At 55.9% G+C, this 25,808-nt stretch overlaps 1 protein-coding gene across 1 annotated transcript in view; it reads left to right on the top strand.

Annotated features, from left to right (window-relative positions):
* LOC142486310 (histo-blood group ABO system transferase-like) overlaps positions 1-25,808 on the top strand; it is an 88,050-nt gene that overhangs the window by 9,742 nt on the left and 52,500 nt on the right. The gene's annotated exons all lie outside the window — the stretch shown is intronic.

Below are 25,808 nucleotides of genomic sequence, written 5' to 3'. Positions count from 1 at the left end.
TTTGTAATGTATCACCCAATAAAATCAAAGTTATAAAAAAAAAAATGTGTGCCGTTTATATATATAAAAAAAATCAGTTCTGTAGTATTGGGTAATACTAATTACTATTACTAATATTTTTGGGTTTTAATTCAAACTCTTAATGTCATTTTAATGAGCTTTAAAACATCCTTTTTATTTCTACAGCAAGATTTAAAGTGGCAGTCCAAGCTGCTGTTTTTTTATTCTTCTCTTTAATAAGCGCATAAATACAATCCACACAATGATAAGTAATTAGCTAAATTGCCGATCAATCCGTTCTCCTGTGATCGATTTGGTAAAGATTTGGCTCGGGCGTTCAGTAAATGGCTGTCAGTGCAGCAGAAGAGGATCAAAGATACAATGATCTGTGGGGAAGATCATGTGACCAGGCAGTCACTAGATACAATTGGTGCACTGCTAGAGAGAGGGGGCAGGGCTCAAAAAGGGGTGTGTCTGGGCATGTTTCAGAAGAGATGGGGTGTGACTATAAATGGTTGCTATAAAAACAAAAAATGCTTGTTACATTATAATACATTAAAAATGTAATTCAGGGTTGTTAAAAAAAATGCTACAAGTATTTTCTCATAGTACAGAACTGATTTATTAAAAAAACAAACACATGTAGGATATTGTTTGGTCTGCAGATTTAACACACTTCCTAGAAGTGCAAGATATTTGCAACACTTTCCTCTTTGTGATATTTTTTGCCAATGTTCCTAGTAGTTTGAGCTGCAAACTGTAACAATAGATGTTGTTAACTTAGTATGTATGTCTTTATATAGTGCCATTAATGTACATAGCGCTTCACAGCAGTAATACAGGTGACAATCAGATAAATAACAAATAATAAAAATAACACATAATGGGAATAAGTGCTTCAAACATAAAAGTAACATTTAGGAAAAGGAGTCCCTGCTGCGCAGAGCTTACAATCTAATTGGTAGGTAGAACATACAGAGACAGTAGAAGGGCGTTCTGGTAAGTGCGTCTGCAATGGGCCAAGCTTTTTGTATGCGGTCTATAGTATCAGCCACGGAGTTACTCACATGCTTCTTTAAGCAGATGTGTTAGAATGTGGGTCTTAAAGGTGGAGAGAGAGGGTGCTAGTCGGGTATTGAGGGGAAGGCATTCCAGAGGTGAGGGGCAGTCAGTGAGGAAGATTTAGAGTGTAAGGCTGCGGCCAGGGTGGCCGTGCATGCACTCATTCGTGGCGGCGCAAGCAAGCGGCAAATTCAAATGTGCTTGCTTGGCAAGCAGCTAAGCGCCGCACTTGCTCACGTTGGCCACACACATTGCCGCAATGAGTTTCATCGCAGCCAGCGTGAGCTCGCCCGTCCGCTCAGTGGCACCCTGGCCGCAGCCTAATCTATATATATACATTTGAAAAGTGTTTGATTGTTAGTAGATGTGGGGATTCTAATTGGTCCCTCGGTCCGCCCGCCCTCCCATGGCTCTCATTGGCCGGTGTGTCTGCCTCCCCCCCCCAACACGGCTATCATTGCCCAGTCATACTAACCCCCAGTGAGCCACCGCCGAGACACCCTCCCGCACGGACCCGGCGCACAGTTACCCGCCCGCCACAGGCCCTGGCTAGCAGCAGTTTTGGATGTCCCTCTCCTCTCCTGTACATTTAAGGTAAGGCCCCAAAGGGGGTCAATTCCTGGTGACTCCCCCCTCCCGTATTGCCGCGCTGTTTCTGTTGGCGGCAAAGGGGGAGGCTGGATTCAGGGAGGAGAGGGACTCCGTGGTGTGGTCCGGCCGCCCTCATCTGCTGCCAGAGTGCAGCATGGACTGATCGTCAGACGGCCAGGAGGGGTGCTGGGACTCCTGTTCCCGCGCTCCCTCCCGCGCGGCGCCGCTTCACGCCCACACCGCTGGCGGAGCAAGCGGCGGGGGTAGGGCTCCAGGGGAAGAGTGTACACGGGAGGAGCGGGGGTTCCAGCACGGGAGGCGGCCGCGCGGGTCTCCAGCGTCGCGCTGCCTCCCGCGTCACGCTGCCTCCCGCCCCCCCCACCGAGGGCTGCAAGCGGCGACGCCAGGAGGAGAGTGCGCTCAGTAGGAGCTTGGGGGGTAACAGCACAGGAGGCGGCTCCGCCTCCTCGGGATCAGGGTGCCAGGAGGAGAGTGTTATGCTGCCCCCTCCCTCCTCCCCCACCCACTGCCTCCCCTCCACCCACTGCCTCCCTCACCCCTCCCCACCCACTGCCTCCCTCACCCCCCACCCACTCCCTCCTTCACCCCCCACCCACTGCCTCCCTCACCCCCCCACCCACTGCCTCCCTCACCCCTTCCCACCCACTGCCTCCCTTACACCCCCCCACCCACTGCCTCCCTCACCCCCCCACCCACTGCCTCCCTCACCCCCCCAACTCACTGCCTCCCTCACCCACCCCCCCACTGCCTCCCTCACCCCACCCCCCCACTGCCTCCCTCACCCCACCCACTGCCTCCCTTACCCCCCCCCCCCCCCATCCACTGCCTCTTCTTTGTAATATTGCAGAGGGGAAAACGACAGGTTTTAGCTACCTTTTCAATGTGAGAGAATGTGAAAGAGGAGTCGAGTGTGACCCCTAAGCAGCGTGCTTGGGCTACTGGGTGTATGATTGTACTTCCAACAGTAATGTGGAAGGAGATAGTAGGGACATGTTTGGGAAGGAAATATGAGGAGCTCCGTTTTTGACATGTTAAGTTTAAGTCGGCGCAGGGCCATCCAGGATGATATAGCCGGGAGACATTTAGAAACGTTGGTCTGTACAGCAGGTGAAAGGTCAGGGGTTGAAAAGTAAATGTGTGTGTCCTCAGCATAGAAATGATATTTGAACCCACGAGATGTGATTAGGTCACCTAGAGAGTGTGTGAAGAGAGAAGAGGTCTCAGGACAGAACCTTGGGGTACCCCCAAAGAGAGATCGATGGAGGAGGAGTAGGTGTTGGCAAAAGAGCCACTGAAAGTACGATGGGAGGGGTAAGAGGAGATCCAAGGATAGAGCTTTGTTATGAATACCAAGAGTATGGAGAATGTGAAGTAATTAGTAGTATAATACATTGTAGTCGCTGAGTTACACTGACTGAAGGATTGATTGAAACCGAAAGGCAGCTATTTAGTGAAAAGAAAAAACAGTCTCCAGGGCACTCCTAAGCCAAACAGGATCCCAACTGAATGAATAATAAACGCTGGTCACAAGGATCACAATTTAACACATTCATATAAGTATAATATATATCCAGTCTTACATTTTATTGCATCCATTTTGTTGACCAATTATACAATATAAAATGTATGTAAGTGTATATGTATACATGCACACGTACAAATGTAATATAAAGAAAATAATTCATAACAAATCTAAAGTATAAACTTATTTGTCTATGCAGCATATTTAAACTCAACAAATATTAACTGTATGCAAAAAACACATACACACACACACACACACACACACATGACATTCCACATGAGACGTTAGAATGATATTTCTCACAAAATTGAAAAACATTAATTTGGAAACAGCGTTATGTAAAACAAAATTATAGAATAGTTGCAACATCCAATTCTTCTTTGAAACCTTCCACGGATAAATCATCTTGACTGCTGAATTACTCAATACACCTTAAAAGAATCCTCACCCAACCCCATAAGAACCAGTCAGACAAGTCTGTGTTATTGGTTGTAAACGGCAACCGCATTTTATTATTACCTACATTTTAACATATGCGAGCCACTGGCTTCAAGGCAAGAGGGCATGTATCAACATAACCTAAAGACTAGCGAAACCCGAGCTGCAAATCTAAAGGCGTTGTGCTACCTTCCCAAGGCCATATATGAGACAGTAGGGGAACCCCTGCTGCAGCCTAAGTGAGATGATACTGTGAACGGTGCTTAGGGTATAAACTGTAGTGAATATCGGAGAAAAAGGACCCAATGTAGCACTCGAGTTCACATTCTGGGGATAAGTGATTGACTTAAAAACATAATCTTTATTAAACAACATATATAAAATATTGGTCCAACGACATACTGAGGGTGAGTTGATCCTAAATATAGGAAGCCATATTGGCTCAGGATCAAAATAATAAATATGTGCCAGACGGTTTTAATAAACCACTGGTACTGTTGCAACACAGTACTCCTAATGCGAACCTGTGTTGTAGGTGATTGTAACAGGGGTGTCCGGGTAAGTACTGGGATTGCAGGTCACAGTGTCATAATGAATCTGTATTAGATGTAACCCAACTGATAAACATAAAAACAAATATACTATGTGTATCAGTGTTGGTATTGCTGAATCAGCTGCGCTTCTCTATGGTAGTATGCGTGCCCCTATCAGTGACACATGACCTGAGGTAACCCTCTGGATACTATACTCCTGGGGTGTATAGAGCTATGTAAACCAGCGTGGCTATAGTCAGGGAATAATGTCCTGACTAAGGTTGTGGCAGTGGGTCAGTATCCCAGTGTTGGAGACACTGATAGTAGGGGCAGGTAAATATCTTTAAAAACAGAGAGCTGCGTTATAGTAGAAGCTGAGGTATACCTCAGAGATGTACAGCAGCACACTAGCACGTCAGAGCAGCTGTGGTGTACTGCAGGAGAGGTAACTCAGTACTTTAATACCGGAACATTATCCCTTAAATCACCTTAAAGAGGCTAACAGTGACCGTCGGGGCACTTATAGCCTATGTGAAACTGCACTCGCAGACTACCGCATTAACTCGCGGTCACAAGGATACATGCGGAGGCAGTCCTGATCTGCGCGTGCATGTGTGTATAGAGAGCCGACGCGCGCGTTTCGCGAGGGGCACTCACACACACCCCTTTCTCTCTCCCTCCCCCCATATCCCTATATTCTCGTTCTCCCCACCCCTACATTCTCATTCCACCCTTCCCGGTCTCACTCTCCCCCATTCTCTCTCTCCCCCAATTCTCTCTCTCTCTCCCCCATTCGCTCTCTCTCCCATTCTCTCTCTCCCCCCATTCTCTCTCTCTCCCATTCTCTCTCCCTCCCCTCATTCTCATTCTCTCTCCCATTCTCTCCCCCCACATTCTCTCTCTCTCTCCCCCATTCGCTCTCTCTCCCATTCTCTCTCCCTCCTCTCATTCTCATTCTCTCTCCCATTCTCTCCCCCTACATTCTCTCGCTCTCTCCCAATTCTCTCTCCCCCATTCGCTCTCCCTCTCCCCTCCCTCTCTCCCTCTCATTCTGTGTCTCTCCTCCATTTCCTCTGTCTCTCTCCCTCCCCCATTCTCTGTCTCTCTCCCCATTATTTGTCTCTCTCTCCCCATTATTTGTCTCTCTCCTCATTCTTTGTCTCTCTCTCTCCCCCATTCTTTGTCTATCTCTCCCCCCCCCATTCTCTGTGTCTCTCCTCCATTTTCTGTTTCTCTCCCCCCCATTCTCTGTCTGTCTCTCTCTCACCTCCATTCTCTGTCTCTCTCACCCATTCTCTGTGTCTTCACCCATTTTCTCTCTCTCCCCCCCATTCTCTCTCCCCACATTCTCTCGCTCTCTCCCCACATTCTCTCGCTCTCTCTTCTCCCATTCTCTCCCTCCCTCTCCTTTCCCCCATTCTCTGTCTCTCCTCCATTTTCTGTCTCTCCCCCCCCCATTCTGTGTCTCTCTCTATCCCCCATTCTTTGTCTCTCTCTCTCACCCCGCCCCCATTCTCTCTCTCCCCCATTCTCTGTCTCTCTCTCTCCCCTCCCCATTCTCTCTCTCCTCCCTCATTCTCTCTATCTCCCGTCCATGCTCTCTCTTCCCCATTCTCTCTCTCTCCCCCCCCCATTCTGTCTCCCCTCCCTTCCCCCCATTCTCTCTCTCTCTCCCATTCTCTCTCCCCCCCATTCTCTTTCTCTGCCATTCTCTCTCTCCCCCCATTCTTGGCTCTCTCACCCCCTCCCCCCCATTCTCGGCTCTCTCACCCCCTACCCCCCATTCTCTCTCTCTACCCTCCATGCTCTCACCCCCATTCTCTGTCTCTCTCCCCCCACCCCCTATTCTCGTCTCTCTCTCCATTCTCTGTCTGTCTCTTTCTCCCCCACCCCTTTCTGTGTGTCTCTCTCTCCCCTATTTTCTGTCTGTCTCTCTCTCTCTCTCCCCCACCCAATTCTGTGTCTCTCTCTATCCACCATTCTTTGTCTCTCTCCCCCCCCCCATTCTGTCTCTCTCTCCCCTCCATTCTCTGTCTCTCTCTTCCCTCCATTCTGTCTCCTCTCCCCTCCATTCTGTCTCTCTCCCCCCCTTCTCTGTCTCTCCCCTCCATTCTCTGTCTCTCTCCGCCATTCTCTGTGTCTCCCCCCCATTCTGTCTCTCCCCCCATTCTTTGTCTCCCTCCCCCCTACTCTGTGCCCCTCTTCCCATGCTGTGCCTCTCTCCCCACACTGTCTCTCCCCACGCTGGGCCTGTGCCTCTCTCTGTGTCTCTCCCCATGCTGTGCCTGTGCCTCTCTCTGTGTCTCTCCCCATGCGGTGCCTGTGCCTTTCTGTGTCTCTCCCCATGCTGTGCCTGTGCCTCTCTCTGTCTCTCCCCATGCTGTGCCTGTGCCTCTCTCTGTGTCTCTCCCCATGCTGTGTCTCAACCCCATGCTGTGCCTGTGTTCTCTCTGGTTCTCTCCCCATGCTGTGCCTGTGTGTGTCTCTCTCTCTGTGTCTCTCCCCATGCTGTGCCTGTGCCTCTCTCTGTTTCTCCCCATGCTGTGTCTCTCCCCATGCTGTGCCTGTGTCTCTCTCTGTGTCTCTCTCCATGCTGTGCCTCTGTCTCTATCTGTGTCTCTCTCCATGCTGTGCCTGTGCCTCTCTCTGTGTCTCTCCCCATGCTGTGCCTGTGCCTCTCTCTGTGTCTCTCCCCATGCTGTGCCTGTGTCTCTCCCCATGCTGTGCCTGTGCCTCTCTCTCTGTCTCTCCCCATGCTGTGCCGGTGTTATCTCTGTGTCTCTCGCCATGCTGTGCCTGTGCCTCTCTCTGTGTCTCTCCCCATGCTGTGCCTGTGCCTCTCTCTGTGTCTCTCCCCATGCTGTGCCTGTATCTCTCTCTGTGTCTCTCCCCATGCTGTGCCTGTGCCTCTCTTTGTGTCTCTCCCCATGCTGTGCCTGTGCCTCTCTGTGTCTCTCCCCATGCTGTGCCTGTGCCTCTCTGTGTGCCTCTCTGTGTCTCTCCCCATGCTGTGCCTGTGTTCTCTCTGTGTCTCTCTCCATGCTGTGCCTGTGCCTCTCTCTCTGTCTCTCCCCATGCTGTGCCTGTGCCTCTCTCTGTGCCTCTCCCCATGCTGTGCCTGTGCCTCTCTCTGTGCCTCTCCCCATGCTGTGCCTGTGCCTCTCTGTGTCTCTCCCCATGCTGTGCCTCTCTGTGTGTCTCTCTCCATGCTGTGCCTGTATCTCTCTCTGTATCTCTCCCCATGCTGTGCCTGTGTCTCTCCCCATGCTGTGCCTGTGTTCTCTCTCTGTGTCTCTCCCCATGCTGTGCCTGTGTCTCTCCCCATGCTGTGCCTGTGTTCTCTCTGTGTCTCTCCCCATGCTGTGCCTGTGCCTCTCTGTGTCTCTCCCCATGCTGTGCCTCTCTGTGTGTCTCTCTCCATGCTGTGCCTGTATCTCTCTCTGTATCTCTCCCCATGCTGTGCCTGTGTCTCTCCCCATGCTGTGCCTGTGCCTCTCTCTGTGTCTCTCCCCATGCTGTGCCCGTGTCTCTCTTTGTGTCTCTCCCCATGCTGTGCCTGTGTGTGCCTCTCTCTCTGTGTCTCTCCCCATGCTGTGCCTGTGCCCCTCTGTGTCTCTCCCCATGCTGTGCCTGTGCCTCTCTCTGTGTCTCTCCCCATGCTGTGCCTGTGTGTCTCTCTCTGTCTCTCCCCATGCTGTGCCTGTGCCTCTCTCTGTGTCTCTCCCCATGCTGTGCCTGTGCCTCTCTCTGTGTCTCTCCCCATGCTGTGCCTGTGTCTCTCTCTGTGTCTCTCCCCATGCGGTGCCTGTGTCTCTCTGTGTCTCTCCCCATGCTGTGCCTGTGTTCTCTCTGTGTCTCTCCCCATGCTGTGTCTGTGCCTCTCTCTGTGTCTCTCCCCATGCTGTGCCTGTGCCTCTCTCTGTGTCTCTCCCCATGCTGTGCCTGTGCCTCTCTCTGTGTCTCTCCCCATGCTGTGCCTGTGCCTCTCTCTGTGTCTCTCCCCATGCTGTGCCTGTGTCTCTCTCTGTGTCTCTCCCCATGCTGTGCCTGTGCCTCTCTCTGTGTCTCTCCCCATGCTGTGCCTGTGCCTCTCTCTGTGTCTCTCCCCATGCTGTGCCTGTGCCTCTCTCTGTGTCTCTCCCCATGCTGTGCCTGTGTCTCTCTCTGTGTCTCTCCCCATGCTGTGCCTGTGTCTCTCTCTGTGTCTCTCCCCATGCTGTGCCTGTGTCTCTCCCCATGCTGTGCCTGTGCCTCTCTCTGTGTCTCTCCCCATGCTGTGCCTGTGTTCTCTCTGTGTCTCTCCCCATGCTGTGCCTGTGTCTCTCTCTGTGTCTCTCCCCATGCTGTGCCTGTGTCTCTCTCTGTGTCTCTCCCCATGCTGTGCCTCTCTCTGTGTCTCTCCCCACGCTGGGCCTGTGCCTCTCTGTGTCTCTCCCCATGCTGTGCCTGTGTCTCTCTCTGTGTCTCTCCCCATGCTGTGCCTGTGCCTCTCTCTGTGTCTCTCCCCATGCTGTGCCTGTGCCTCTCTCTGTGTCTCTCCCCATGCTGTGCCTGTGCCTCTCTGTGTCTCTCCCCATGCTGTGCCTGTGCCTCTCTCTGTATCTCTCCCCATGCTGTGCCTGTGCCTCTCTGTGTGTCTCTCCCATGCTGTGCCTGTGTCTCTCCCCATGCTGTGCCTGTGTTCTCTCTCTGTGTCTCTCCCCATGCTGTGCCTGTGCCTCTCTCTGTGTCTCTCCCCATGCTGTGCCCGTGTCTCTCTCTGTGTCTCTCCCCATGCTGTGCCTGTGTGTCTCTGTGTGTCTCTCCCCATGCTGTGCCTGTGTTCTCTCTCTGTCTCTCCCCATGCTGTGCCTGTGTTCTCTCTCTGTCTCTCCCCATGCTGTGCCTGTGTGTCTCTCCCCATGCTGTGCCTGTGTGTCTCTGTGTGTCTCTCTCCATGCTGTGCCTGTGCCTCTCTCTATGTCTCTCCCCATGCTGTGCCTGTGCCTCTCTCTGTGTCTCTCCCCATGCTGTGCCTGTGTCTCTCTCTGTGTCTCTCCCCATGCTGTGCCTGTGTTCTCTCTGTGTCTCTCCCCATGCTGTGCCTGTGTGTCTCTGTGTGTCTCTCTCCATGCTGTGCCTGTGCCTCTCTCTGTGTCTCTCCCCATACTGTGCCTGTGTTCTCTCTGTGTCTCTCCCCATGCTGTGCCTGTGCCTCTCTGTGTCTCTCCCCATGCTGTGCCTGTGTCTCTCTCTGTGTCTCTCCCCATGCTGTGCCTGTGCCTCTCTCTGTGTCTCTCCCCATGCTGTGCCCGTGTCTCTCTCTGTGTCTCTCCCCATGCTGTGCCTGTGTTCTCTCTCTGTATCTCTCCCCATGCTGTGCCTGTGCCTCTCTCTGTATCTCTCCCCATGCTGTGCCTGTGCCTCTCTGTGTGTCTCTCCCCATGCTGTGCCTGTGTCTCTCCCCATGCTGTGCCTGTGTTCTCTCTCTGTGTCTCTCCCCATGCTGTGCCTGTGCCTCTCTCTGTGTCTCTCCCCATGCTGTGCCCGTGTCTCTCTCTGTGTCTCTCCCCATGCTGTGCCTGTGTGTCTCTGTGTGTCTCTCCCCATGCTGTGCCTGTGTTCTCTCTCTGTCTCTCCCCATGCTGTGCCTGTGTGTCTCTCCCCATGCTGTGCCTGTGTGTCTCTGTGTGTCTCTCTCCATGCTGTGCCTGTGCCTCTCTCTGTGTCTCTCCCCATGCTGTGCCTGTGTTCTCTCTGTGTCTCTCCCCATGCTGTGCCTGTGTCTCTCTCTGTGTCTCTCCCCATGCTGTGCCTGTGTTCTCTCTGTGTCTCTCCCCATGCTGTGCCTGTGTTCTCTCTCTGTCTCTCCCCATGCTGTGCCTGTGTGTCTCTCCCCATGCTGTGCCTGTGTGTCTCTGTGTGTCTCTCTCCATGCTGTGCCTGTGCCTCTCTCTGTGTCTCTCCCCATACTGTGCCTGTGTTCTCTCTGTGTCTCTCCCCATGCTGTGCCTGTGTGTCTCTCCCCATGCTGTGCCTGTGTTCTCTCTGTGTCTCTCCCCATGCTGTGCCTGTGCCTCTCTCTGTGTCTCTCCCCATGCTGTGCCTGTGCCTCTCTCTGTGTCTCTCCCCATGCTTTGCCTGTGCCTCTCTCTGTGTCTCTCCCCATGCTGTGCCTGTGCCTCTCCCCATGCTGTGCCTGTGCCTCTCTCTGTGTCTCTCCCCATGCTGTGCCTGTTCCTCTCTCTGTGTCTCTCCCCATGCGGTGCCTGTGTCTCTCTCTGTGTCTCTCCCCATGCTGTGCCGGTGTCTCTCTCTGTGTCTCTCCCCTTGCGGTGCCTGTGCCTCTCTCTGTGTCTCTCCCCATGCTGTGCCTGTGTGTCTCTCCCCATGCTGTGTCTGTGTCTCTCTCTCCCTCACCCCATGCAGTGCCTGTGCCTCTCTCTGTGTCTCTCCCCATGCTGTGCCAGTGCCTCTCCCCATGCTGTGCCTGTGCCTCTCTGTGTCTCTCCCCATGCTGTGCCTGTGTCTCTCTCTGTGTCTCTCCCCATGCTGTGCCTGTGCCTCTCTCTGTGTCTCTCCCCATGCTGTGCCTGTGTCTCTCTCTGTGTCTCTCCCCATGCTGTGCCTGTGTCTCTCCCCATGCTGTGACTGTCTCTCCCCATGCTGTGCCTGTGCCTCTCTCTGTGTCTCTCCCCATGCTGTGCCTGTGTTCTCTCTGTGTCTCTCCCCATGCTGTGCCTGTGTCTCTCTCTGTGTATCTCCCCATGCTGTGCCTGTGCCTCTCTCTGTGTCTCTCCCCATGCTGTGCCCGTGTCTCTCTTTGTGTCTCTCCCTATGCTGTGCCTGTGTTCTCTCTCTGTATCTCTCCCCATGCTGTGCCTGTGCCTCTCTGTGTGTCTCTCCCCATGCTGTGCCTGTGTCTCTCCTCGTGCTGTGCCTGTGCCTCTCTCTGTCTCTCCCCATGCTGTGCCTGTGTTCTCTCTCTGTCTCTCCCCATGCTGTGCCTGTGTATCTCTGTGTGTCTCTCTCCATGCTGTGCCTGTGCCTCTCTCTGTGTCTCTCCCCATGCTGTGCCTGTGTTCTCTCTGTGTCTCTCCCCATGCTGTGCCTGTGTGTCTCTCCCCATGCTGTGCCTGTGTTCTCTCTGTGTCTCTCCCCATGTGTGCCTGTGCCTCTCTCTGTGTCTCTCCCCATGCTGTGCCTGTGCCTCTCTCTGTGTCTCTCCCCATGCTGTGCCTGTGCCTCTCTGTCTCTCCCCATGCTGTGCCTGTGTCTCTCTCTGTGTCTCTCCCCATGCTGTGCCTGTGCCTCTCTCTGTGTCTCTCCCCATGCTGTGCCTGTGCCTCTCTGTGTCTCTCCCCATGCTGTGCCTGTGTCTCTCTGTGTCTCTCCCCATGCTGTGCCTGTGTCTCTCTCTGTGTCTCTCCCCATGCTGTGCCTGTGCCTCTCTCAGTGTCTCTCCCCATACTGTGCCTCTCTGTGTCTCTCCCCATGCTGTGCCTGTGTCTCTCTCTGTGTCTCTCCCCATGCTGTGCCTGTGCCTCTCTCTGTGTCTCTCCCCATGCTGTGCCTGTGCCTCTCTCTGTGTCTCTCCCCATGCTGTGCCCGTGTCTCTCTCTGTGTCTCTCCCCATGCTGTGCCTGTGCCTCTCTCTGTGTCTCTCCCCATGCTGTGCCTGTGTTCTCTCTGTGTCTCTCCCCATGCTGTGCCTGTGCCTCTCTCTGTGTCTCTCCCCATGCTGTGCCTGTGCCTCTCTCTGTGTCTCTCCCCATGCTGTGCCAGTGTTCTCTCTGTGTCTCTCCCCATGCTGTGCCTGTGCCTCTCTCTGTGTCTCTCCCCATGCTGTGCCTGTGTTCTCTCTGTGTCTCTCCCCATGCTGTGCCTGTGCCTCTCTCTGTGTCTCTCCCCATGCTGTGCCTGTGCCTCTCTCTGTGTCTCTCCCCATGCTGTGCCTGTGTTCTCTCTGTGTCTCTCCCCATGCTGTGCCTGTGCCTCTCTCTGTGTCTCTCCCCATGCTGTGCCTGTGCCTCTCTCTGTGTCTCTCCCCATGCTGTGCCTGTGTCTCTCTCTGTGTCTCTCCCCATGCGGTGCCTGTGTCTCTCTCTGTGTCTCTCCCCATGCTGTGCCAGTGTTCTCTCTGTGTCTCTCCCCATGCTGTGCCTGTGTCTCTCTCTGTGTCTCTCCCCATGCGGTGCCTGTGTCTCTCTGTGTCTCTCCCCATGCTGTGCCTGTGTTCTCTCTGTGTCTCTCCCTATGCTGTGCCTGTGCCTCTCTCTGTGTCTCTCCCCATGCTGTGCCTGTGCCTCTCTCTGTGTCTCTCCCCATGCTGTGCCTGTGTTCTCTCTGTGTCTCTCCCCATGCTGTGCCTGTGCCTCTCTCTGTGTCTCTCCCCATGCTGTGCCTGTGCCTCTCTCTGTGTCTCTCCCCATACTGTGCCTGTGTCTCTCTCTGTGTCTCTCCCCATGCGGTGCCTGTGTCTCTCTGTGTCTCTCCCCATGCTGTGCCTGTGTTCTCTCTGTGTCTCTCCCCATGCTGTGTCTGTGCCTCTCTCTGTGTCTCTCCCCATGCTGTGCCTGTGCCTCTCTCTGTGTCTCTCCCCATGCTGTGCCTGTGCCTCTCTCTGTGTCTCTCCCCATGCGGTGCCTGTGTCTCTCTGTGTCTCTCCCCATGCTGTGCCTGTGTTCTCTCTGTGTCTCTCCCCATGCTGTGTCTGTGCCTCTCTCTGTGTCTCTCCCCATGCTGTGCCTGTGCCTCTCTCTGTGTCTCTCCCCATGCTGTGCCTGTGCCTCTCTCTGTGTCTCTCCCCATGCTGTGCCTGTGTTCTCTCTGTGTCTCTCCCCATGCTGTGCCTGTGTCTCTCTCTGTGTCTCTCCCCATGCTGTGCCTGTGTCTCTCTCTGTGTCTCTCCCCATGCTGTGCCTGTGTCTCTCTCTGTGTCTCTCCCGATGCAGTGCCTCTCTCTGTGTCTCTCCCCACGCTGGGCTTGTGCCTCTCTGTGTCTCTCCCCATGCTGTGCCTGTGTCTCTCTCTGTGTCTCTCCCCATGCTGTGCCTGTGCCTCTCTCTGTGTCTCTCCCCATGCTGTGCCCGTGTCTCTCTCTGTGTCTCTCCCCATGCTGTGCCTGTGTTCTCTCTCTGTATCTCTCCCCATGCTGTGCCTGTGTCTCTCTCTGTATCTCTCCCCATGCTGTGCTTGTGCCTCTCTGTGTGTCTCTCCCCATGCTGTGCCTGTGTCTCTCCCCATGCTGTGCCTGTGTTCTCTCTCTGTGTCTCTCCCCATGCTGTGCCTGTGCCTCTCTCTGTGTCTCTCCCCATGCTGTGCCCGTGTCTCTCTCTGTGTCTCTCCCCATGCTGTGCCTGTGTGTCTCTGTGTGTCTCTCCCCATGCTGTGCCTGTGTTCTCTCTCTGTCTCTCCCCATGCTGTGCCTGTGTGTCTCTCCCCATGCTGTGCCTGTGTGTCTCTGTGTGTCTCTCTCCATGCTGTGCCTGTGCCTCTCTCTGTCTCTCCCCATGCTGTGCCTGTGCCTCTCTCTGTGTCTCTCCCCATGCTGTGCCTGTGTCTCTCTCTGTGTCTCTCCCCATGCTGTGCCTGTGTTCTCTCTGTGTCTCTCCCCATGCTGTGCCTGTGTGTCTCTGTGTGTCTCTCTCCATGCTGTGCCTGTGCCTCTCTCTGTGTCTCTCCCCATGCTGTGCTTGTGTTCTCTCTGTGTCTCTCCCCATGCTGTGCCTGTGCCTCTCTCTGTGTCTCTCCCCATGCTGTGCCTGTGCCTCTCTCTGTGTCTCTCCCCATACTGTGCCTGTGTCTCTCTCTGTGTCTCTCCCCATGCGGTGCCTGTGTCTCTCTGTGTCTCTCCCCATGCTGTGCCTGTGTTCTCTCTGTGTCTCTCCCCATGCTGTGTCTGTGCCTCTCTCTGTGTCTCTCCCCATGCTGTGCCTGTGCCTCTCTCTGTGTCTCTCCCCATGCTGTGCCTGTGCCTCTCTCTGTGTCTCTCCCCATGCTGTGCCTATGCCTCTCTCTGTGTCTCTCCCCATGCTGTGCCTGTGTCTCTCTCTGTGTCTCTCCCCATGCTGTGCCTGTGTCTCTCTCTGTGTCTCTCCCCATGCTGTGCCTGTGCCTCTCTCTGTGTCTCTCCCCATGCTGTGCCTGTGCCTCTCTCTGTGTCTCTCCCCATGCTGTGCCTGTGTCTCTCTCTGTGTCTCTCCCCATGCTGTGCCTGTGTCTCTCTCTGTGTCTCTCCCCATGCAGTGCCTCTCTCTGTGTCTCTCCCCACGCTGGGCCTGTGCCTCTCTGTGTCTCTCCCCATGCTGTGCCTGTGTCTCTCTCTGTGTCTCTCCCCATGCTGTGCCTGTGCCTCTCTCTGTGTCTCTCCCCATGCTGTGCCTGTGTCTCTCCCCATGCTGTGCCTGTGCCTCTCTCTGTGTCTCTCCCCATGCTGTGCCTGTGCCTCTCTGTGTCTCTCCCCATGCTGTGCCTGTGTCTCTCTCTGTGTCTCTCCCCATGCTGTGCCTGTGCCTCTCTCTGTGTCTCTCCCCATGCTGTGCCCGTGTCTCTCTCTGTGTCTCTCCCCATGCTGTGCCTGTGTTCTCTCTCTGTATCTCTCCCCATGCTGTGCCTGTGTCTCTCTCTGTATCTCTCCCCATGCTGTGCCTGTGCCTCTCTGTGTGTCTCTCCCCATGCTGTGCCTGTGTCTCTCCCCATGCTGTGCTTGTGTTCTCTCTCTGTGTCTCTCCCCATGCTGTGCCTGTGCCTCTCTCTGTGTCTCTCCCCATGCTGTGCCCGTGTCTCTCTCTGTGTCTCTCCCCGTGCTGTGCCTGTGTGTCTCTGTGTGTCTCTCCCCATGCTGTGCCTGTGTTCTCTCTCTGTCTCTCCCCATGCTGTGCCTGTGTGTCTCTCCCCATGCTGTGCCTGTGTGTCTCTGTGTGTCTCTCTCCATGCTGTGCCTGTGCCTCTCTCTGTGTCTCTCCCCATGCTGTGCCTGTGCCTCTCTCTGTGTCTCTCCCCATGCTGTGCCTGTGTCTCTCTCTGTGTCTCTCCCCATGCTGTGCCTGTGTTCTCTCTGTGTCTCTCCCCATGCTGTGCCTGTGTGTCTCTCTCCATGCTGTGCCTGTGCCTCTCTCTGTGTCTCTCCCCATACTGTGCCTGTGTTCTCTCTGTGTCTCTCCCCATGCTGTGCCTGTGCCTCTCTGTGTCTCTCCCCATGCTGTGCCTGTGTCTCTCTCTGTCTCTCCCCATGCTGTGCCTGTGCCTCTCTCTGTGTCTCTCCCCATGCTGTGCCCGTGTCTCTCTCTGTGTCTCTCCCCATGCTGTGCCTGTGTTCTCTCTCTGTATCTCTCCCCATGCTGTGCCTGTGCCTCTCTCTGTATCTCTCCCCATGCTGTGCCTGTGCCTCTCTGTGTGTCTCTCCCCATGCTGTGCCTGTGTCTCTCCCCATGCTGTGCCTGTGTTCTCTCTCTGTGTCTCTCCCCATGCTGTGCCTGTGTTCTCTCTCTGTATCTCTCCCCATGCTGTGCCTGTGCCTCTCTCTGTATCTCTCCCCATGCTGTGCCTGTGCCTCTCTGTGTGTCTCTCCCCATGCTGTGCCTGTGTCTCTCCCCATGCTGTGCCTGTGTTCTCTCTCTGTGTCTCTCCCCATGCTGTGCCTGTGCCTCTCTCTGTGTCTCTCCCCATGCTGTGCCCGTGTCTCTCTCTGTGTCTCTCCCCATGCTGTGCCTGTGTGTCTCTGTGTGTCTCTCCCCATGCTGTGCCTGTGTTCTCTCTCTGTCTCTCCCCATGCTGTGCCTGTGTGTCTCTCCCCATGCTGTGCCTGTGTGTCTCTGTGTGTCTCTCTCCATGCTGTGCCTGTGCCTCTCTCTGTGTCTCTCCCCATGCTGTGCCTGTGTTCTCTCTGTGTCTCTCCCCATGCTGTGCCTGTGTCTCTCTCTGTGTCTCTCCCCATGCTGTGCCTGTGTTCTCTCTGTGTCTCTCCCCATGCTGTGCCTGTGTTCTCTCTCTGTCTCTCCCCATGCTGTGCCTGTGTGTCTCTCCCCATGCTGTGCCTGTGTGTCTCTGTGTGTCTCTCTCCATGCTGTGCCTGTGCCTCTCTCTGTGTCTCTCCCCATACTGTGCCTGTGTTCTCTCTGTGTCTCTCCCCATGCTGTGCCTGTGTGTCTCTCCCCATGCTGTGCCTGTGTTCTCTCTGTGTCTCTCCCCATGCTGTGCCTGTGCCTCTCTCTGTGTCTCTCCCCATGCTGTGCCTGTGCCTCTCTCTGTGTCTCTCCCCATGCTTTGCCTGTGCCTCTCTCTGTGCCTCTCCCCATGCTGTGCCTGTGCCTCTCCCCATGCTGTGCCTGTGCCTCTCTCTGTGTCTCTCCCCATGCTGTGCCTGTTCCTCTCTCTGTGTCTCTCCCCATGCGGTGCCTGTGTCTCTCTCTGTGTCTCTCCCCATGCTGTGCCGGTGTCTCTCTCTGTGTCTCTCCCCTTGCGGTGCCTGTGCCTCTCTCTGTGTCTCTCCCCATGCTGTGCCTGTGTGTCTCTCCCCATGCTGTGTCTGTGTCTCTCTCTCCCTCACCCCATGCAGTGCCTGTGCCTCTCTCTGTGTCTCTCCCCATGCTGTGCCAGTGCCTCTCCCCATGCTGTGCCTGTGCCTCTCTGTGTCTCTCCCCATGCTGTGCCTGTGTCTCTCTCTGTGTCTCTCCCCATGCTGTGCCTGTGCCTCTCTCTGTGTCTCTCCCCATGCTGTGCCTGTGCCTCTCTCTGTGTCTCTCCCCATGCCGTGCCTGTGTCTCTCTCTGTGTCTCTCCCCATGCTGTGCCTGTGTCTCTCCCCATGCTGTGCCTGTCTCTCCCCATGCTGTGCCTGTGCCTCTCTCTGTGTCTCTCCCCATGCTGTGCCTGTGTTCTCTCTGTGTCTCTCCCCATGCTGTGCCTGTGTCTCTCTCTGTGTATCTCCCCATGCTGTGCCTGTGCCTCTCTCTGTGTCTCTCCCCTTGCTGTGCCCGTGTCTCTCTTTGTGTCTCTCCCTATGCTGTGCCTGTGTTCTCTCTCTGTATCTCTCCCCATGCTGTGCCTGTGCCTCTCTGTGTGTCTCTCCCCATGCTGTGCCTGTGTCTCTCCTCGTGCTGTGCCTGTGCCTCTCTCTGTCTCTCCCCATGCTGTGCCTGTGTTCTCTCTCTGTCTCTCCCCATGCTGTGCCTGTGTATCTCTGTGTGTCTCTCTCCATGCTGTGCCTGTGCCTCTCTCTGTGTCTCTCCCCATGCGGTGCCTGTGTTCTCTCTCTCCCTCACCCCATGCAGTGCCTGTGCCTCTCTCTGTGTCTCTCCCCATGCTGTGCCAGTGCCTCTCCCCATGCTGTGCCTGTGCCTCTCTGTGTCTCTCCCCATGCTGTGCCTGTGTCTCTCTCCCCATGCTGTGTCTGTGTCTCTCTCTCCCTCACCCCATGCAGTGCCTGTGCCTCTCTCTGTGTCTCTCCCCATGCTGTGCCAGTGCCTCTCCCCATGCTGTGCCTGTGCCTCTCTGTGTCTCTCCCCATGCTGTGCCTGTGTCTCTCTCTGTGTCTCTCCCCATGCTGTGCCTGTGCCTCTCTCTGTGTCTCTCCCCATGCTGTGCCTGTGCCTCTCTCTGTGTCTCTCCCCATGCTGTGCCTGTGTCTCTCTCTGTGTCTCTCCCCATGCTGTGCCTGTGTCTCTCCCCATGCTGTGCCTGTCTCTCCCCATGCTGTGCCTGTGCCTCTCTCTGTGTCTCTCCCCATGCTGTGCCTGTGTTCTCTCTGTGTCTCTCCCCATGCTGTGCCTGTGTCTCTCTCTGTGTATCTCCCCATGCTGTGCCTGTGCCTCTCTCTGTGTCTCTCCCCATGCTGTGCCCGTGTCTCTCTTTGTGTCTCTCCCTATGCTGTGCCTGTGTTCTCTCTCTGTATCTCTCCCCATGCTGTGCCTGTGCCTCTCTGTGTGTCTCTCCCCATGCTGTGCCTGTGTCTCTCCTCGTGCTGTGCCTGTGCCTCTCTCTGTCTCTCCCCATGCTGTGCCTGTGTTCTCTCTCTGTCTCTCCCCATGCTGTGCCTGTGTATCTCTGTGTGTCTCTCTCCATGCTGTGCCTGTGCCTCTCTCTGTGTCTCTCCCCATGCTGTGCCTGTGTTCTCTCTGTGTCTCTCCCCATGCTGTGCCTGTGTGTCTCTCCCCATGCTGTGCCTGTGTTCTCTCTGTGTCTCTCCCCATGTGTGCCTGTGCCTCTCTCTGTGTCTCTCCCCATGCTGTGCCTGTGCCTCTCTCTGTGTCTCTCCCCATGCTGTGCCTGTGCCTCTCTGTCTCTCCCCATGCTGTGCCTGTGTCTCTCTCTGTGTCTCTCCCCATGCTGTGCCTGTGCCTCTCTCTGTGTCTCTCCCCATGCTGTGCCTGTGCCTCTCTGTGTCTCTCCCCATGCTGTGCCTGTGTCTCTCTGTATCTCTCCCCATGCTGTGCCTGTGTCTCTCTCTGTGTCTCTCCCCATGCTGTGCCTGTGCCTCTCTCAGTGTCTCTCCCCATACTGTGCCTCTCTGTGTCTCTCCCCATGCTGTGCCTGTGTCTCTCTCTGTGTCTCTCCCCATGCTGTGCCTGTGCCTCTCTCTGTGTCTCTCCCCATGCTGTGCCTGTGCCTCTCTCTGTGTCTCTCCCCATGCTGTGCCTCTCTCTGTGTCTCTCCCCATGCTGTGCCCGTGTCTCTCTCTGTGTCTCTCCCCATGCTGTGCCTGTGCCTCTCTCTGTGTCTCTCCCCATGCTGTGCCTGTGTTCTCTCTGTGTCTCTCCCCATGCTGTGCCTGTGCCTCTCTCTGTGTCTCTCCCCATGCTGTGCCAGTGTTCTCTCTGTGTCTCTCCCCATGCTGTGCCTGTGCCTCTCTCTGTGTCTCTCCCCATGCTGTGCCTGTGTTCTCTCTGTGTCTCTCCCCATGCTGTGCCTGTGCCTCTCTCTGTGTCTCTCCCCATGCTGTGCCTGTGCCTCTCTCTGTGTCTCTCCCCATGCTGTGCCTGTGTTCTCTCTGTGTCTCTCCCCATGCTGTGCCTGTGCCTCTCTCTGTGTCTCTCCCCATGCTGTGCCTGTGCCTCTCTCTGTGTCTCTCCCCATGCTGTGCCTGTGTCTCTCTCTGTGTCTCTCCCCATGCGGTGCCTGTGTCTCTCTCTGTGTCTCTCCCCATGCTGTGCCAGTGTTCTCTCTGTGTCTCTCCCCATGCTGTGCCTGTGTCTCTCTCTGTGTCTCTCCCCATGCGGTGCCTGTGTCTCTCTGTGTCTCTCCCCATGCTGTGCCTGTGTTCTCTCTGTGTCTCTCCCCATGCTGTGCCTGTGCCTCTCTCTGTGTCTCTCCCCATGCTGTGCCTGTGCCTCTCTCTGTGTCTCTCCCCATGCTGTGCCTGTGTTCTCTCTGTGTCTCTCCCCATGCTGTGCCTGTGCCTCTCTCTGTGTCTCTCCCCATGCTGTGCCTGTGCCTCTCTCTGTGTCTCTCCCCATACTGTGCCTGTGTCTCTCTCTGTGTCTCTCCCCATGCGGTGCCTGTGTCTCTCTGTGTCTCTCCCCATGCTGTGCCTGTGTTCTCTCTGTGTCTCTCCCCATGCTGTGTCTGTGCCTCTCTCTGTGTCTCTCCCCATGCTGTGCCTGTGCCTCTCTCTGTGTCTCTCCCCATGCTGTGCCTGTGCCTCTCTCTGTGTCTCTCCCCATGCGGTGCCTGTGTCTCTCTGTGTCTCTCCCCATGCTGTGCCTGTGTTCTCTCTGTGTCTCTCCCCATGCTGTGTCTGTGCCTCTCTCTGTGTCTCTCCCCATGCTGTGCCTGTGCCTCTCTCTGTGTCTCTCCCCATGCTGTGCCTGTGCCTCTCTCTGTGTCTCTCCCCATGCTGTGCCTGTGTTCTCTCTGTGTCTCTCCCCATGCTGTGCCTGTGTCTCTCTCTGTGTCTCTCCCCATGCTGTGCCTGTGTCTCTCTCTGTGTCTCTCCCCATGCTGTGCCTGTGTCTCTCTCTGTGTCTCTCCCCATGCAGTGCCTCTCTCTGTGTCTCTCCCCACGCTGGGCCTGTGCCTCTCTGTGTCTCTCCCCATGCTGTGCCTGTGTCTCTCTCTGTGTCTCTCCCCATGCTGTGCCTGTGCCTCTCTCTGTGTCTCTCCCCATGCTGTGCCCGTGTCTCTCTCTGTGTCTCTCCCCATGCTGTGCCTGTGTTCTCTCTCTGTATCTCTCCCCATGCTGTGCCTGTGTCTCTCTCTGTATCTCTCCCCATGCTGTGCCTGTGCCTCTCTGTGTGTCTCTCCCCATGCTGTGCCTGTGTCTCTCCCCATGCTGTGCCTGTGTTCTCTCTCTGTGTCTCTCCCCATGCTGTGCCTGTGCCTCTCTCTGTGTCTCTCCCCATGCTGTGCCCGTGTCTCTCTCTGTGTCTCTCCCCATGCTGTGCCTGTGTGTCTCTGTGTGTCTCTCCCCATGCTGTGCCTGTGTTCTCTCTCTGTCTCTCCCCATGCTGTGCCTGTGTGTCTCTCCCCATGCTGTGCCTGTGTGTCTCTGTGTGTCTCTCTCCATGCTGTGCCTGTGCCTCTCTCTGTCTCTCCCCATGCTGTGCCTGTGCCTCTCTCTGTGTCTCTCCCCATGCTGTGCCTGTGTCTCTCTCTGTGTCTCTCCCCATGCTGTGCCTGTGTTCTCTCTGTGTCTCTCCCCATGCTGTGCCTGTGTGTCTCTGTGTGTCTCTCTCCATGCTGTGCCTGTGCCTCTCTCTGTGTCTCTCCCCATGCTGTGCTTGTGTTCTCTCTGTGTCTCTCCCCATGCTGTGCCTGTGCCTCTCTCTGTGTCTCTCCCCATGCTGTGCCTGTGCCTCTCTCTGTGTCTCTCCCCATACTGTGCCTGTGTCTCTCTCTGTGTCTCTCCCCATGCGGTGCCTGTGTCTCTCTGTGTCTCTCCCCATGCTGTGCCTGTGTTCTCTCTGTGTCTCTCCCCATGCTGTGTCTGTGCCTCTCTCTGTGTCTCTCCCCATGCTGTGCCTGTGCCTCTCTCTGTGTCTCTCCCCATGCTGTGCCTGTGCCTCTCTCTCTGTCTCTCCCCATGCTGTGCCGGTGTTATCTCTGTGTCTCTCGCCATGCTGTGCCTGTGCCTCTCTCTGTGTCTCTCCCCATGCTGTGCCTGTGCCTCTCTCTGTGTCTCTCCCCATGCTGTGCCTGTATCTCTCTCTGTGTCTCTCCCCATGCTGTGCCTGTGCCTCTCTTTGTGTCTCTCCCCATGCTGTGCCTGTGCCTCTCTGTGTCTCTCCCCATGCTGTGCCTGTGCCTCTCTGTGTGCCTCTCTGTGTCTCTCCCCATGCTGTGCCTGTGTTCTCTCTGTGTCTCTCTCCATGCTGTGCCTGTGCCTCTCTCTCTGTCTCTCCCCATGCTGTGCCTGTGCCTCTCTCTGTGCCTCTCCCCATGCTGTGCCTGTGCCTCTCTCTGTGCCTCTCCCCATGCTGTGCCTGTGCCTCTCTGTGTCTCTCCCCATGCTGTGCCTCTCTGTGTGTCTCTCTCCATGCTGTGCCTGTATCTCTCTCTGTATCTCTCCCCATGCTGTGCCTGTGTCTCTCCCCATGCTGTGCCTGTGTTCTCTCTCTGTGTCTCTCCCCATGCTGTGCCTGTGTCTCTCCCCATGCTGTGCCTGTGTTCTCTCTGTTTTTCTCCCCATGCTGTGCCTGTGCCTCTCTGTGTCTCTCCCCATGCTGTGCCTCTCTGTGTGTCTCTCTCCATGCTGTGCCTGTATCTCTCTCTGTATCTCTCCCCATGCTGTGCCTGTGTCTCTCCCCATGCTGTGCCTGTGCCTCTCTCTGTGTCTCTCCCCATGCTGTGCCCGTGTCTCTCTTTGTGTCTCTCCCCATGCTGTGCCTGTGTGTGCCTCTCTCTCTGTGTCTCTCCCCATGCTGTGCCTGTGCCCCTCTGTGTCTCTCCCCATGCTGTGCCTGTGCCTCTCTCTGTGTCTCTCCCCATGCTGTGCCTGTGTGTCTCTCTCTGTCTCTCCCCATGCTGTGCCTGTGCCTCTCTCTGTGTCTCTCCCCATGCTGTGCCTGTGCCTCTCTCTGTGTCTCTCCCCATGCTGTGCCTGTGTCTCTCTCTGTGTCTCTCCCCATGCGGTGCCTGTGTCTCTCTGTGTCTCTCCCCATGCTGTGCCTGTGTTCTCTCTGTGTCTCTCCCCATGCTGTGTCTGTGCCTCTCTCTGTGTCTCTCCCCATGCTGTGCCTGTGCCTCTCTCTGTGTCTCTCCCCATGCTGTGCCTGTGCCTCTCTCTGTGTCTCTCCCCATGCTGTGCCTGTGTCTCTCTCTGTGTCTCTCCCCATGCTGTGCCTGTGCCTCTCTCTGTGTCTCTCCCCATGCTGTGCCTGTGCCTCTCTCTGTGTCTCTCCCCATGCTGTGCCTGTGCCTCTCTCTGTGTCTCTCCCCATGCTGTGCCTGTGTCTCTCTCTGTGTCTCTCCCCATGCTGTGCCTGTGTCTCTCTCTGTGTCTCTCCCCATGCTGTGCCTGTGTCTCTCCCCATGCTGTGCCTGTGCCTCTCTCTGTGTCTCTCCCCATGCTGTGCCTGTGTTCTCTCTGTGTCTCTCCCCATGCTGTGCCTGTGTCTCTCTCTGTGTCTCTCCCCATGCTGTGCCTGTGTCTCTCTCTGTGTCTCTCCCCATGCTGTGCCTCTCTCTGTGTCTCTCCCCACGCAGGGCCTGTGCCTCTCTGTGTCTCTCCCCATGCTGTGCCTGTGTCTCTCTCTGTGTCTCTCCCCATGCTGTGCCTGTGCCTCTCTCTGTGTCTCTCCCCATGCTGTGCCTGTGCCTCTCTCTGTGTCTCTCCCCATGCTGTGCCTGTGCCTCTCTGTGTCTCTCCCCATGCTGTGCCTGTGCCTCTCTCTGTATCTCTCCCCATGCTGTGCCTGTGCCTCTCTGTGTGTCTCTCCCATGCTGTGCCTGTGTCTCTCCCCATGCTGTGCCTGTGTTCTCTCTCTGTGTCTCTCCCCATGCTGTGCCTGTGCCTCTCTCTGTGTCTCTCCCCATGCTGTGCCCGTGTCTCTCTCTGTGTCTCTCCCCATGCTGTGCCTGTGTGTCTCTGTGTGTCTCTCCCCATGCTGTGCCTGTGTTCTCTCTCTGTCTCTCCCCATGCTGTGCCTGTGTTCTCTCTCTGTCTCTCCCCATGCTGTGCCTGTGTGTCTCTCCCCATGCTGTGCCTGTGTGTCTCTGTGTGTCTCTCTCCATGCTGTGCCTGTGCCTCTCTCTATGTCTCTCCCCATGCTGTGCCTGTGCCTCTCTCTGTGTCTCTCCCCATGCTGTGCCTGTGTCTCTCTCTGTGTCTCTCCCCATGCTGTGCCTGTGTGTCTCTGTGTGTCTCTCTCCATGCTGTGCCTGTGCCTCTCTCTGTGTCTCTCCCCATACTGTGCCTGTGTTCTCTCTGTGTCTCTCCCCATGCTGTGCCTGTGCCTCTCTGTGTCTCTCCCCATGCTGTGCCTGTGTCTCTCTCTGTGTCTCTCCCCATGCTGTGCCTGTGCCTCTCTCTGTGTCTCTCCCCATGCTGTGCCCGTGTCTCTCTCTGTGTCTCTCCCCATGCTGTGCCTGTGTTCTCTCTCTGTATCTCTCCCCATGCTGTGCCTGTGCCTCTCTCTGTATCTCTCCCCATGCTGTGCCTGTGCCTCTCTGTGTGTCTCTCCCCATGCTGTGCCTGTGTCTCTCCCCATGCTGTGCCTGTGTTCTCTCTCTGTGTCTCTCCCCATGCTGTGCCTGTGCCTCTCTCTGTGTCTCTCCCCATGCTGTGCCCGTGTTTCTCTCTGTGTCTCTCCCCATGCTGTGCCTGTGTGTCTCTGTGTGTCTCTCCCCATGCTGTGCCTGTGTTCTCTCTCTGTCTCTCCCCATGCTGTGCCTGTGTGTCTCTCCCCATGCTGTGCCTGTGTGTCTCTGTGTGTCTCTCTCCATGCTGTGCCTGTGCCTCTCTCTGTGTCTCTCCCCATGCTGTGCCTGTGTTCTCTCTGTGTCTCTCCCCATGCTGTGCCTGTGTCTCTCTCTGTGTCTCTCCCCATGCTGTGCCTGTGTTCTCTCTGTGTCTCTCCCCATGCTGTGCCTGTGTTCTCTCTCTGTCTCTCCCCATGCTGTGCCTGTGTGTCTCTCCCCATGCTGTGCCTGTGTGTCTCTGTGTGTCTCTCTCCATGCTGTGCCTGTGCCTCTCTCTGTGTCTCTCCCCATACTGTGCCTGTGTTCTCTCTGTGTCTCTCCCCATGCTGTGCCTGTGTGTCTCTCCCCATGCTGTGCCTGTGTTCTCTCTGTGTCTCTCCCCATGCTGTGCCTGTGCCTCTCTCTGTGTCTCTCCCCATGCTGTGCCTGTGCCTCTCTCTGTGTCTCTCCCCATGCTTTGCCTGTGCCTCTCTCTGTGTCTCTCCCCATGCTGTGCCTGTGCCTCTCCCCATGCTGTGCCTGTGCCTCTCTCTGTGTCTCTCCCCATGCTGTGCCTGTTCCTCTCTCTGTGTCTCTCCCCATGCGGTGCCTGTGTCTCTCTCTGTGTCTCTCCCCATGCTGTGCCGGTGTCTCTCTCTGTGTCTCTCCCCTTGCGGTGCCTGTGCCTCTCTCTGTGTCTCTCCCCATGCTGTGCCTGTGTGTCTCTCCCCATGCTGTGTCTGTGTCTCTCTCTCCCTCACCCCATGCAGTGCCTGTGCCTCTCTCTGTGTCTCTCCCCATGCTGTGCCAGTGCCTCTCCCCATGCTGTGCCTGTGCCTCTCTGTGTCTCTCCCCATGCTGTGCCTGTGTCTCTCTCTGTGTCTCTCCCCATGCTGTGCCTGTGCCTCTCTCTGTGTCTCTCCCCATGCTGTGCCTGTGTCTCTCTCTGTGTCTCTCCCCATGCTGTGCCTGTGTCTCTCCCCATGCTGTGACTGTCTCTCCCCATGCTGTGCCTGTGCCTCTCTCTGTGTCTCTCCCCATGCTGTGCCTGTGTTCTCTCTGTGTCTCTCCCCATGCTGTGCCTGTGTCTCTCTCTGTGTATCTCCCCATGCTGTGCCTGTGCCTCTCTCTGTGTCTCTCCCCATGCTGTGCCCGTGTCTCTCTTTGTGTCTCTCCCTATGCTGTGCCTGTGTTCTCTCTCTGTATCTCTCCCCATGCTGTGCCTGTGCCTCTCTGTGTGTCTCTCCCCATGCTGTGCCTGTGTCTCTCCTCGTGCTGTGCCTGTGCCTCTCTCTGTCTCTCCCCATGCTGTGCCTGTGTTCTCTCTCTGTCTCTCCCCATGCTGTGCCTGTGTATCTCTGTGTGTCTCTCTCCATGCTGTGCCTGTGCCTCTCTCTGTGTCTCTCCCCATGCTGTGCCTGTGTTCTCTCTGTGTCTCTCCCCATGCTGTGCCTGTGTGTCTCTCCCCATGCTGTGCCTGTGTTCTCTCTGTGTCTCTCCCCATGTGTGCCTGTGCCTCTCTCTGTGTCTCTCCCCATGCTGTGCCTGTGCCTCTCTCTGTGTCTCTCCCCATGCTGTGCCTGTGCCTCTCTGTCTCTCCCCATGCTGTGCCTGTGTCTCTCTCTGTGTCTCTCCCCATGCTGTGCCTGTGCCTCTCTCTGTGTCTCTCCCCATGCTGTGCCTGTGCCTCTCTGTGTCTCTCCCCATGCTGTGCCTGTGTCTCTCTGTGTCTCTCCCCATGCTGTGCCTGTGTCTCTCTCTGTGTCTCTCCCCATGCTGTGCCTGTGCCTCTCTCAGTGTCTCTCCCCATACTGTGCCTCTCTG

The sequence above is a fragment of the Ascaphus truei genome, unplaced genomic scaffold (genome assembly GCF_040206685.1).
Source record: "Ascaphus truei isolate aAscTru1 unplaced genomic scaffold, aAscTru1.hap1 HAP1_SCAFFOLD_812, whole genome shotgun sequence".
In the NCBI taxonomy this organism is placed as follows: domain Eukaryota; kingdom Metazoa; phylum Chordata; class Amphibia; order Anura; family Ascaphidae; genus Ascaphus; species Ascaphus truei.
The sequence above is the reverse complement of the archived record's forward strand: the minus strand, read 5'-3'. Positions and strand labels throughout refer to the sequence as shown.